Below are 13,700 nucleotides of genomic sequence, written 5' to 3' on the forward strand. Positions count from 1 at the left end.
TTCTCTCGCCATTGTGACTTCCAGATGTACTTAAGCACACACCTGCTAACCATACACTGCTAGTATAGTAGAGGTTGAGAAACTAGAAGCCCATGCTCGTAAAATTATGTTCTAAAATAAGAGTAAACAGTCTCTGTTTACTGAGGGACGGGACTAAGGAAATCCATTGAGGGAAAATATATAAAGGAAGGATATAAAAATCTATATTTTCTCATAAAAGAAAGCACTTTGTACATGCCCAGCATTGTGCTAGGCATAGTATTATTTCACTTGACCATTACAACTACCCTGTGCAATAAAATAAGGGGCTCTTTAATTATTATCCCTATTCTACAGAAGAAACTCGAGGCAGACAGAGGTTAAGAGACTTGCCCAGAGTCACACAGCTATCACATTTCTGAGGCCACATTCGAACTTGGGTCTTAAGGACGCAGGGCCTAGCACTGTGTCTGCGGCACCACACAGATGATTAGTGGGATAAACTTCCCCGTGGATTTTCTGATCATTTATTCTGTTTGCTTATCTGCCTTTATTTCTTTCTTTCTTGACTCTATGTTGTGTTCTAGATAAGGAATGTTAATGAGATATTATTGCCATGAATTTGAATAAAGGATAATATTAAAAGGAAGGGGGAATGTACAGATTTTTCAATAATAATTTTCACTCTTCCCCACTGTTTCTGCCTATTTTCTAATAATATTCTCTCATTATAAACATGATCATCCTGCATTGGTTTACTCTAACAAAATTGTGGTTACTGCATGTGTGTATCATCTCCCAAGATATTAGGCTGAGCTACAATGTCTTCTCTAAATTTTATACTTTTCTCTCCTTCAACCTTGAGATAAATAAAGCATTTAGAGCTGAGGATAAGGACTATGGTTACCCCATTTTACAGGTGAGAAAGCCAAGGTTCAGAGAGCCTAAATGACTTGCTAATGACTAATATGGGAAAGGACCTATTGGTACAAAAATATTTATAGCTGTGTTTTTTGTGGTGGCAAAAACTGGAAACTAAAGGGATGTCCTTCAGCAGGGGAATGGCTGAACAAAATGTGGTATATGATGGGGACAGAATGCTATTGTGCTGCAAGGAACAAAGCACAGGAGGATTTCAGAAAGAGCCAGAAAGACCTCCATGAACTGATGCATCATGAAATAAGCAGAACCAGGAGATCATTATACAACTGCAATATTGTGGACCGATCAAATGATCAAATGGGATGGTCTTCGCTTCTCTCAGCCATACAATAATCCAGGACATTTCTGAGGGTCTTAGGACAAAGAGTACTATCCACCTCCAGAGAAAGAACTGTTGGGAATCAGAATACAGATGAAAGCATAGGATTTATCACTTGTTTATTTGGGTACATGATTTTGGGTTTTGTTTTTATAAGATTATTCACTTACAAAAAATGAATAATATGAAAATAGCTTTTGAGAGATAATTTATGAATAGCCCAGAATGAATTGCTTGTCAACTCTAGAAGAGAAGAAAGGGAGACAACATGAAATTTATGTGTAAATTTGTTATTACAATATATTAGAAATACTTCCTGGTGTCTGAGTCATTATTATTATACCCCAAAGTCATCATGGGTTGCTGAAGTGGGGCTCAGTCTCCCTCTCGCCAAATGTACTGTCCTCTTGGTCCAATTCAATTTGGCAAACTCTACTTTCTGTCTTTTTAAGACAGAAGAGCAGTAATGGCTGGGGCAATCGTGATTAAGTAACTTGTCCATGGTCACACAGCTAAGAAGTATCTGAGATCACATTTAAACACAGACCTGTGTATCCAACCTCATCTTTGGACAACTGAACTCCTTTACAACTCATTCATTTGGATGTCCAGAAAAGCAATGCTGAAATTCTTGGTATATAGTAGGGACTTACTAAATATTTACTAATTAATTGATTAAATAACTGCTCTGAGCCAAGGGCAAATGTGTAGAGTATCACATTTTGATAAATATTAATTTGGCACTCTCAGTCACAAGTGTATCAGAAACATTTTTATTAATTTAGCAGTATTCTAAATCCATAGATTTCTAGTTTAGAGAGAAATGTCCAAAGTGACAGTTCTCCCCTTCTCTCAAAACATCTCTACCAATGGGAGGTAGCTGGGTGGCTCAGTGTATTGAGAGTCAGGTCTAGAGACGGGAGGTCCTAGGTTCAAATCTGGCCTCAGACACTTTCCAGCTGTGTGACCCTGGGCAAGTCACTTGACCCCCATTGCCTAGCCCTTACCACTCTTCTGCCTTGGCACCAATACACAGTATTGATTCCAAGATGGAAGGTAAGGGTTTAAAAAAAAACAAACAAACATCTCTACCATTGCATAATCTGAAGTAATCTTAAATAAGGAAATGGTTACAATATAAAATATGGCTTGGTGATTAATATTCTATGCCATCTACACAGAATAATAATCACTTAATCTTTTCATAAACTACTCAATTCCTTCTTTGATCATTTCCCTCTGGAGCAATCAAAGTTATCTTCCTCTTAGTTCAGTACCCCAGACCTTTAAGAATAGGAAAAGAAGAAATGGGCCTTAGATGGTCATAGCTTTCATCCCTTCTGGAAAATGGGGAAGGCAATAAAAGATCTTAAACTCAACAAAAGGCTTTCCCCCCCCCCATTTATTCTAAGTTTAGTTACCAACCTTAATACCAACCAACCAATCCAATTTGTTCTTGACCTTTTTATACACTTTCCTAAAGGGAAAAGTCTGATGAGGACTTTTGACTAGAGTAGTTTCACAGTACAACTCACAAAGAGGTTTTTAATATTCTCCCAAATGGAATTCTGTTAAATATTTACCAATTACATTTTAATCTGGTTTGAGCAGCCTGGCGGATGACAATTATGATTTAGTCCAACCTTCTTATATTAAGAGATAAAGAAATTAAAAGACCAGAGATGTTAAGCAACTCATCCAGGCACAATCAGTAAATGTTAAGAGGCAAAATTTGAACTCTGGAATCCATGGAATGTCCTACCTGGAAAAGTGAGCAAGTTTGGCTGGAACAGAGTACATGAAAGAAAATATGCAACCAACCTGGAGAGTTAGGCCAGAGCTGATTGTAAGGAGCTTTTAAAAAGTCACAGTTTTTATTGTATCCTAGAGGCAGAAAGGGAGCCACTGGAGTTTCTAGAGCAGGGGAATATCTGACAAGCTTCAGGGTTACTCATTCAGCATCTCTGGACTGGGTAGAAAAAAGAGCAAATGGAGATGGGCATCAATGGGAAAGGAGAATATGTCATAGAGTGTAAAGATGAGATGGGGGCCTGAACCAGGGATGAGGGGGACGGAGGAGGAAGGTGGCTGGGGGGATGGTGAGAAGAGGATAGAGACAGATATAGGGGTACTACTGGTTAGGTTTTAGTCTTCAGGGTCTCCTAAGAGTTCTTTGTCTCTACACTGAAGTGAATTTTATTTCCTTTTTATGACCACTTTCTCACCAGGGTCAAAGGAAATGTCACATTTTACTCTTTTTTTTGCTCTGGTATCTTCTATTTTCCATTAGTCCTTCTTTCCTCCCCACTAACCCTGGTATTTTCTTCCCCTGCACCCAAGGAGGGAAAGAAGGAAAGGAGAATGGAGGGCCAGAAAGAGGGAGAGACTTCTTATGACCATAAATAGCCAAAGTTCAAAATCAATCACACTGCATCCCCTAAAATTCATGTCTATATAGTTACAGGTATTGCTTGCACATCTCACCACCCCTACCCAGTGATCTGGAAAATCAGCTTAAAATTTTTGGAACTTCCCTTTGTACCAAAGATAGTCTGAGTTTTTCTTTTTTTTTTATGGCGTGTTTACATACCATATTGTAAAATTTAGGTTAAGTATATGGTCATAGTCTATATATTTTCTAAACTGTCTCTGTGTCATCTGCTGGCATTCGTGTCTCATCTGTGGCTTCCACAAAACTCCAAAAAAAAAAACACATTTAATATTTTGTGCCAACCCTGAGATATATTAAAATTTTTGATAGGGAATGTGGAAGGAATACCTGTATTTCCATTCTCACTATAGAGAAGTGCTATTTTAAAAAACAAAAACCAAGATTCAGCACAATTACAGATTGTTGAGTTTCACAACTCTTACTTCCAAAGGGGAACGAAAAATCAGTCATTGGTTTCTATCTCTTTTTCTTTTTTTAAACCCTTACCTTCCATCTTGGAATCAATACTGTGTATTGGCTCCAAGACAGAAGAGTGGTAAGGGCTAGGCAATGGGGGTTAAGTCACACAGCTAGGAAGTGTTTGAGGCCAGATTTGAACCTAGGACCTCCTGTCTCTAGGCCTGGCTATCAATACACTGAGCCACCCAGATGCCCTCTTCTAACTCATTTTTTGACTAACAATACTGAACGGTTTTAATCTTTTCTATTTCTGACCATCTTTCTGGCACATAGTTTTCCATTCTTCACTTTCCACAGCTAAAATTAGTTTGGGGTTGTTGGGGTTTTATTTGGCATTTGGTGGACTTGTTTTTCCCACTATGGTTCTGTTGCTTTGAAGGAGATATGCCTTCCAACCCATATCTCCTTCCTCTTCTTACATCAACAAATTATATTCATATTCAGAATGTGATTCAGGTATTCTACCAGAAATCAATCAGTATCACTTTTCTCAGGCCAACATTAGTGAAGACCTTGATTACTCCATCTTTTGACAGAGAAAAGGGTAAGTCACAGCTAAGACTATGAAGGTGACAAGAGGTTAACCTTAAAATGACACCATCTTTTCTGGAATCTGAGCAAGCTTACAAACTCAGCTGGAAAAAAATCTCAACACAGGCTATCACTGTGAAGACTGTGACACATTAGATACTGCCACAAGTTTTAACAAAAATTTTAAATTTGATATGACCCTTCGTGTCACAATATACGCTAAGAATCCTTAAGGGGAGAGCAAAAATCTATTTTGGAGTAGATTTACTAGAATTGTATTCATTTAGGGAAAAGGGAGGACAGTTAAATTGCAAGAAGGGAGAAAGAATAGAAAATTTGCCTAAAAAAATGAAATAAAAAGAAACGTACTAATTCTATAGAAGCTCAACTAAAAATTCTACTATATTTACTGACTGCCTATCACCACTTTCCTTGAATCTTTAGCATCTCGCTCATATTTTAAACCTATATCATCCTCCCTTCCCTGATCCATATTATCTTTCCAGAAAGACCACACTCATGATTCAATAGAGATTCTAATCTCATTTTATAGTTCAACCTAACTCTTTGACCTACATCTTTTTTTTTTTTTTTAAACCCTTACCTTCCGTCTTGGAGTCAATACTGTGTATTGGCTCCAAGGCAGAAGAGTGGTAAGGGCTAGGCAATGGGGGTCAAGTGACTTGCCCAGGGTCACACAGCTGGGAAGTGGCTGAAGCCAGATTTGAACCTAGGACCTCCCGTCTCTAGGACTGGTTCTCAATCCACTGTGCTACCCAGCTGCCCCCTTTGACCTACATCTTAACAGAACTTTAAATAAGCACAAAGATTAAAAGGCTAAGGCAAACCATCACCACAAGGTAATCTAGAAAGGTATATTCTAGGAATAAGAGATAATAGAAAAAATTACATAAGACAATGCTATTGTTCTTGTTAATTTTTTTGTTTTAGAAAATAAGTTATTTTTCATGAAATAATATTTATGTTAAAATGTAATAGGTTTACTATTATTTATTTTATTTATTAATAAATATATTTATATAAATATAAATAAATAAATATTTTATTTATTAATACATTTATTTTAAATTGCTGATTTTAATCTCTAATATAATAAATATCAACAGATATAATCCACATAAACAAAAGTTCTTTAGGATTCCCAATTACATTTAAGAGTGTAAAAGAATACTCAGACCAGGAAGTTTTAGACCACTGCCATAAATCATTTTTTTTCTCCCCCAATGGATGGTAATATAGAAAATGTGTAGAAATATACCCATAAGGTTGCAATATGAATTTATAATGTAGAAAGCAAAAAAGACTAGACAGAGAAAGGCAAGTTGGCAGGTTACTTTAATAGGAAAAAACTAAAGTACATTTTCTACTTGTTTACAGTATAAGAAAAACTGCTACTTTTAAAACTTCTAAAAAGAAGTACCTTTAGTATTTTTTCCAAATTTGGAAATGTGATGATAATAGTATTTAATATTTGAGTCAACACTACATAGGTTGGGGAAATTCTTTTCATTAAAATAACTGATTCAAAGGGTTGTAGCTACCTGGTCTCCTGAACATGAAAAAGACACTGGGAGCTTTAACTACTCACAGAAGATTCAGAAGCATTGCCATGGGCAACAGGCAGGCAGCTATGCTCAACTGAATCAAGGCTGCACGTATCCTCACTAAATAATAGCCTCTCTGCTTTATGTCCTTTCCCTTTAGTTCAGTTGCTTTCAGTTGTGTCTGACTCTTCAAGATCCCACCTAGAGTTTTCTTAGCAAAAATATTAGAGTGGTTTGCCATTTCCTTCTCCAGCTCACTTTACAGATGAGGAAACTGAGGCAAACAGAGTTAAGTGACTTGCCCAGGGTCACACAGATAATAAGTGCCTGAGGCTAAATGTGAATTCAGGAAGGTAAGTTTTCCTGACTACAGGCCAGTCACTCTATTTCTGTGCCACCTATCTGCCCCAATGTCCTTTTATTACTTGGGCTAAGTAAATCTCCTTCAGTTAACTGTCAAGTCTTCTACAAGTAGCTATCACTTCATTCCAATGTCAAAAGGGAGGCACCAGAGCAGCCTGGTAAAGCCTGTCCTACTATATAAGCCAACATTAATGTAGTATTATTATTACATACAGCCATGGCTCTAGTATTCATCAATAGTCATCAAGGAAATAAATGCTGCTATTTTCAACCTAATGGTCTATAAAGCAAATAGTCTAATAGCTTAGAAGTGACAAATTCCAATTATTTGTTGTCTCCAATATTGTTACCACAAAGTGTATTTTAAAATCCTATCAGACCCTAATTAGGACACTTAAATGAATAACACTTAGACTGAGACCTGGAGTGCCCAGAATCTTCAAAATCTACTATAAAATTGAGAGCGGGCTTAATCTACTCATTTATCACATATATGAATACTTCCTCACAAAAGGTAACTATAATACACGTCTTTTACATCATTAGAGAAGATGACAAGTCAACAAAAGATGTCATGGTAGATCTGAATGGCTGTGCTGAGGGAATAATTTTATGTACATATATGAATATCATAGAAAATCAGCAAGATTTAATTTCACAATGTTAAGAGAACAACAAATATTTTAGCTCTCCTGAGATTTTGCTCAGATCATTTCATGAAAGTGGGCTATTATTTTATTTTTTAAGCCTCAGAAATTCCTTGAAGAAACATTTATAGCTTCCAATTATTACCACAAATTAAGAGCACTTTTCCATTATCACCACCACAAATAAGTATTCATTGGGCAGTTACAGAAAGTTGGCCATTACACAGTGACTTGTACACTCAAGAAATATTTGTGGAATGAGTAAATAAAGACAACCCAAAAAGAGTTCCTTTGGAGCTCGAATAGCTAGGTGACAGAGCAGATAGAATACTAGTTTTGAAGTCAGGAAGTCCTGATTTGGAATCCTGCCTCAGACATTAACTACATGGCCTCACCTCTCCCAGCCTCAGTTTCCTCACCTGTAAAATGAGAAGAAGAGCACTTATTTCATCACAAGGTACTTGTGAGGGTCAAACACCATAGTATATGTAAAACCTACTGCAAAACTTAAATTGGTAAATAAAGGTTAATTACATTATTATTATTATCTAAATTTAATGATAGATATCATATTTGAAGCAGTATATTCTGAGGAAGCAGATAAAGTGCTAGGCAGGATGTGGGTAAGACCTAGATTCAAAACTGTGGCAAGCTTCTCCTCTGCTAGAAGCCTCAGACAACTTCCCAGGACTTACCTATTAAGTCACAGATAAAGATCTCTAGGGAAATGGTAGGTCCTTGCTCTATTTCCATTTAAAATTTCAAAATACTAAATTATCCAGAAAGCTTTTACATATCCCTATATTGTACATATTTCCTTCTTTTCCTTTCATTTTCCTTATCCTTTTTTACTGTTATTGCCCTATATTACATATTATTACCCTATAATTATAATGGGGAGCTTATTAGCAAAACATCCATCAGGGGCCCTAGCTTTTTGAGAAAAAGAGATCCTTTTACTTGTCCAGAGCCTTGGGATCTGTCCATCAGCAGAACCAGTGAGTGGCACTCACAGGAAGGGTTCCAGGCAGAGCAGAATGGGGTCCCCACCACGGGAGACATTATGCTTTTCATTGGGAGAATGGTAGTAGAATAGCTGAGGGAAGGGAGTAACACAAAATATAAGCTTGAAAAGAGTGAAAAACATTGGAGGAATCCACAGCAAGTGTGTTGGGCTGATTGGAAAGGCAGTTAAGCCCTGAGGAGCCTGGATAAAATAGGCGGCCGGCTCAGAAGCTGGGATTCCAGCAATGGGCCAAGTTCCTGAGAATGCTCTGTTTGGGGAGAGGAGGGATGGGAGGCAGGGGGCAAGGCAGGGAAGGGGCAGCTGCTTCTCCTACCTAACTCCTTTTCCCTTTATAAAAACATGATTTTGTAAACTTCAAAAGTCAGAATTTGGGGCTGTTCATGACAGTCCTAAAAGTGGCCAAAGAGGGTCTCTGCAGCAGGAGACAAGGCTAGACTGGACACAGGAAGGACTCTACCAAGAACCCTGAATAAAACTAAACTCTAATAAAACTCTATACCTAAAAAGAACCTCATTAGGCCTCAAAGAAAAGGGGAAAAGTTCTTCTAACAATGAGACACTATGGCGTTCTAAGTTTTTTGTTTGAGTTCCATTTTCCCTGGACTCTACATGAAAAAGTGTAAAAGGGGAAGAGATATAATGTATTAATTTTTCTTACTGCACTACCTTGTTAAAGGCTATTCTGAAAAATAAATTAACTTTGGATTATAATTATATATATGTCATATATATAATTATATATAATATATATAATATTTAAAAAACCTTGTTAAAGGCTATTCTGAAAAATAAATTAACTTTGGATTATAATTATAATTATAATACTAGCAATTATATAGTGTTTTAGAGTTTACAAAGTGCTCACAACAACCCTGAGAGGTAGGAGCTATTATCTCGATTTTACACAGGAGGAAACTGAGGCTGCTATAGATTAAGTGATTTCCCCAGGGTCACACAGCTAGTAAATTATCTGAGGCTGGATTAAAAGTCATGTCTTTCATACTAATATTCTATTTTGAAACCTATCTGCCCCAATGGATCACCATCAAGAAAGAGCTCCATATGCTAGAGGGCCACAAAACCCTGCCGCCCCTCAGTTATCCCCAAATCCAAACCATGGAAGAAGAAACAAGCTGCCTTTTAAGGACTGAGACTACCCATGGGAATAGACTGGAAAAGCGAGCCCATAACAAACTTTATACTGATATCTGCTCCCTTTATCATAAATTCAGAGCTGAAAAATCATTCTTATTAAATGGTTTCATGAGTACTAAGGCTAAAAAAATTAGATGCATCTAATCCAACCCCTAGGTCACAAAGCAACCGGCAAACTAGGATCTGAGCTCAGGTCCTTTAACTCCAAACTTCCACATTTTTTCCATTATTCTCCAACTTGATCAAGCAGAAATATTAATAAGAAACATAATCAAGTAAGAAAATTATTAAGCTAATCTTGACTTCAGTGAACACTAGGCAAATTTTGAAAAAAGAAAAAGGCAAAAGAAATCAGTACTAATGAATGATGTGAATTGGGTTTGCAAATAAAACACCTTGCCTCATTCATTAATGGCAGAGATTTTGGATTCCAAAAAGCAATGCCAAGGGTGCACAAACCAAGGATGATCTTCTCAAGCAGAAAACTTCTATCCTAGGACTGGTGACAGACTTGTTCACTGCCCAAGAACCAAACTAAAAATTAACTACAGAAATTCACCACCAGGGTGGCCAAAGGGTAGGAACTTTTTTCCAACAGCATCTCATGAAACCATCTAATAAATGGCAAATCACAAAGCAGCTTGTATTACTGAAAAAATGTCCAGAACCTTCTTTAATCATGTAATCATCAGGCACTCCCCCACTTCCAGTGAGATAAAAAACCTATGTAAAAGGAAACAGTATTTAAAAAGGCCTAATTTGGCAGATCTGGAAAGAAAACCAAACATTTGACTTCTGGACCTTGGCCAAGAGACAGGCACTTTTGATTTTAAGCATCCCTTATTTGATTTTTCAAATAAAGAATGCCTAAATTCAAAAGGCAGACAATCAACAACTGGAATAGCTCTTAAAAATACTGGCTAGTACTTTTTCTGTACCCTCTTCTTCCATATTTTATAACAATCTAGAAATAAAGAACATCAAACTCTAACTTGTTAATAAATGTTCAGTAAGACTAGACATTATCTAGATAAACATGCATTAAAAATTTTAGAACTAAGAAAAAAATTGAATATATTTTTTCAACTGATCATTAACAAACATGTTTCATTGCTCTGTAACTTTAGGAACTGGCATACATGTTTATAATACAATAAAGACACAAAGGAAATCATCACAGCCCCATAGCAGAGAGATAGAGAGCTAAATTCTAATTTCAAAAAAGTATAACCCTCCAAAATTTCACCCAGCAAGACATATTTTAATAATATAAAAAAGTAGATGTAACTAAAAATAAATAAATGAACAAAAAACAAAGGGGAAATACTTGAGTAAGGCTGACTTTTCTTTCATTAGAATTAGACTACTGATGTTCAAGAAGGGGAACCTGGGAAGTTCCTGCTCCATTCAATTCCAAATTTAGAAAGTAAATTAATCAATTGAGGTAAAATTGTGAACAGTGAAAAAGGAAAAGCTTGTAAAATAAACAAAAATAAACTGTGTAATATCATGTATCAGACAACTAAAATGGAAGGAAAATTAGATTCTGATTAATACTGCTAGTTAAAGGGTGAAGTCTGAATAAATCCAGACAGATATACTCTCTGTTAATGAAAGGTTTTAGACTGAGGCAAGACAGAGCTTTTAGAAAGAGTGACTGGCTCCTAGAAGGAGGCACAGGGGAGGGAGGCACTATCCTGGCATGGAGTTGAATCTCAAAGAAATGGTTGGCATTCTCAATTTCATTCTCGACATAATGTACATTACAACCCATGAATATTAGCATCAAAGACCAATCCACTGGGAAAGAAGCTAGAACACAATGTATTTTTTTTTCAAACTGACAGCATCATAAAGCATAAAATAAAAAATTGCCTAAATCTCCTTGAAGACATGAGAAAAAAAGAAGGAAAAAATAGATCAAGCATTAAGTGATTTGCCTCTTAAAGTCAACTGATTGAAATCTCAACCAAAATAATCTAACAAAAGCTTCAGCAATGAACAATTAAAGTAGCATATTGTAGGCTGAGAAAGGAAGAGATCTAATGGGGCTACATAGTGTGTGCTTCTAAGGCAATAGTGGGAAGCAAAGGAACGAAAGAAAAGTGAACAGCACCACAGATTCATTTTCAATGTACTATTATCAATCTGTGCAAAAACTTGGGCTGACAAAAAGTCAGTTAGATGAAACAAAGGTTGTTTTTTAAGCAATTCTAGTTGTGTCTCATTGTGCCATATACAATAGATAGGTTCCAGAAAAGTATTTCTATGGAATGAGTTTGGGGGATGGGGGAAAGAATGCCAATGGGTAGGTATACGTAGGGCAAAGAAATGTCTAAAATATATCATATTTTTCCAATTGACTTCAAAAACCTGTTATCAACTTGATTTGGGTATTTGCCATCCCATTACTTGAAATGGCCATTTCCTTGAAAATCTGATATCAGACAAATTTGTGCCTCTCAAGATACTGGAGATGATTTTTATTGCAGGAAGAAAAAATGTAGGGCATGAGAGAATTTATGAGATGGGACCTAACAGAAATCACAGCACCTTATCTGCCAGTTTATACTTGTTTAAGAGTAGTTAGGTGGTACAGCAGATAGAATGCAAAGCCTGGAGTCAGAAAGGATCATCTTCTTTAAGTTCAAATCTGGCCCCAAACTTACTAGAGGGTGTGACCCTGGGCAAGTCGCTTAACTCTGCCTCAGTTTCTTTATTTGTAAAATAAACTGGAGAAGGAAATGGCAAACCACTCCAGTATCTATGCCAAGAAAATCTCAAATAGAGTCAAGAAGAATTGGACACAACCAAAATGATTTAATACAACACTTATACTATATAAAATGCAATCTTCTCTTCTGTTTAGTTATCTCAGATTGCATATCATTACCTAGAAAACCTATTCTCATTTACAAACTTAGAGATTTTATTATGAACTTCTCATTCCTGATCATTTACAAAAATTTAACACTCTAGAGGAGAGATGTGACTTTAAAAAAATTATCAGTCAACCTTTTTGAATTCCTTTTAGAGTATAGATCATCAGTGAGTGAGGTATCTCATGGATTAGTCCAGAGGATGGTCTATCAAGAAAATTTTTAAATAGTCAAATAGCTACATAAATGTAAAGTCCTATATTTGAAGTAAAAATATAAATTTCATCAAAACAGGATAATCAAAATGATCCTTAAATATACAGTAGCATTAAAGGTTTGCAAAGTATTTTCTTCATAGTGGGCAGTATAAATATTATTACTGCATGTGCATTTTGCACATCAGAAAACTAGAACTCATGGAGATAAAGGGGTTCATCAATATTCATCTAGTTTGTGAAGTGTCAAATCTAGGATCTAAACCCAAGTTTTTTTGGGTCTGAGTTCAATATTGTTTCTGCCATACCATTTCTTGTGAAGAAACCGTGCATTTTTTTTTATAAAATTATGGAGAGGGAGAGTTTAGTTAGCCAAAAAATTAATATGAGCTAACAGTGTCAAGTAGCTACTTAAAAATCTAAGCATCTTAATTGTGATCGAGGTTCAGATCAATCCCAGTAACAAACAGTGCCTCTAAACTGGTCAGACAATATCTGCACTCATGTGTTCAAATCTGTGTACTCAATTAAAGGAGGACATCAACAAATTAGGAAACAGTAAAACATAAGAAAGCTATGAATCTGGTCACCTTTAACCTGAAGAAGTTAAGATAAATAGAAAAAGACAAGAGAAAATTTGAGTAATTTCACTCTTTCAGATCTTTAGTTTTAATCATTTTATAAAAATAAGATCATTCCTCTTATTCTATCTTATTGCATTATTTCTGGAACCTAATATGTCTAACCAAAGTATGATTTGCATGAGCATCATATGGAAAGTTGGCCACAAAAGGCATTCACAACTTTGAGCATCATAATATAGAAGACAGAGCCAAGGTTTTGGTGTAAGCACCTATGTTCAAATCCTAGCATTCTTGGCATAATTATTTCCTATTTATCCTGTATATAGCTTGCTTCACATGTTCACATGTTGTCTCTCCCTTTAGATCTAAAGTTCCTAGAGGGCAGGGACAACTCTTTCTGTATCTCTAACACTTAACACAATACCTGGCACATAGTAGGTTCTTACAGTTTACTGAACTGAAATGAATTCTTATTTGTCAAGTGATCTCATGCAAGTCAATTTCCAAATCTGGACCTCAATTTCCTCATATGTAAAAAGAAATTGTGGATAGATAGATAGATAGATAGATAGATAGATAGATA

At 36.1% G+C, this 13,700-nt stretch overlaps 1 protein-coding gene and 1 long non-coding RNA gene across 2 annotated transcripts in view; both read right to left on the reverse strand.

Moving 5' to 3' along the window:
* The window catches only part of CDH2 (cadherin 2), a 266,200-nt gene that overhangs the window by 211,334 nt on the left and 41,166 nt on the right, over positions 1 to 13,700 (reverse strand). The window lies entirely within an intron of this gene.
* On the reverse strand, positions 529 to 5,709 carry LOC130458395 (uncharacterized). The gene is made up of 2 exons (XR_008917699.1): positions 5,477 to 5,709; positions 529 to 5,254 (listed from the first exon to the last, which is right to left on the reverse strand). It is a non-coding gene; the product is annotated as an uncharacterized LOC130458395 (long non-coding RNA).

The sequence above is a fragment of the Monodelphis domestica genome, chromosome 3 (genome assembly GCF_027887165.1).
Source record: "Monodelphis domestica isolate mMonDom1 chromosome 3, mMonDom1.pri, whole genome shotgun sequence".
Lineage (NCBI taxonomy): Eukaryota > Metazoa > Chordata > Mammalia > Didelphimorphia > Didelphidae > Monodelphis > Monodelphis domestica.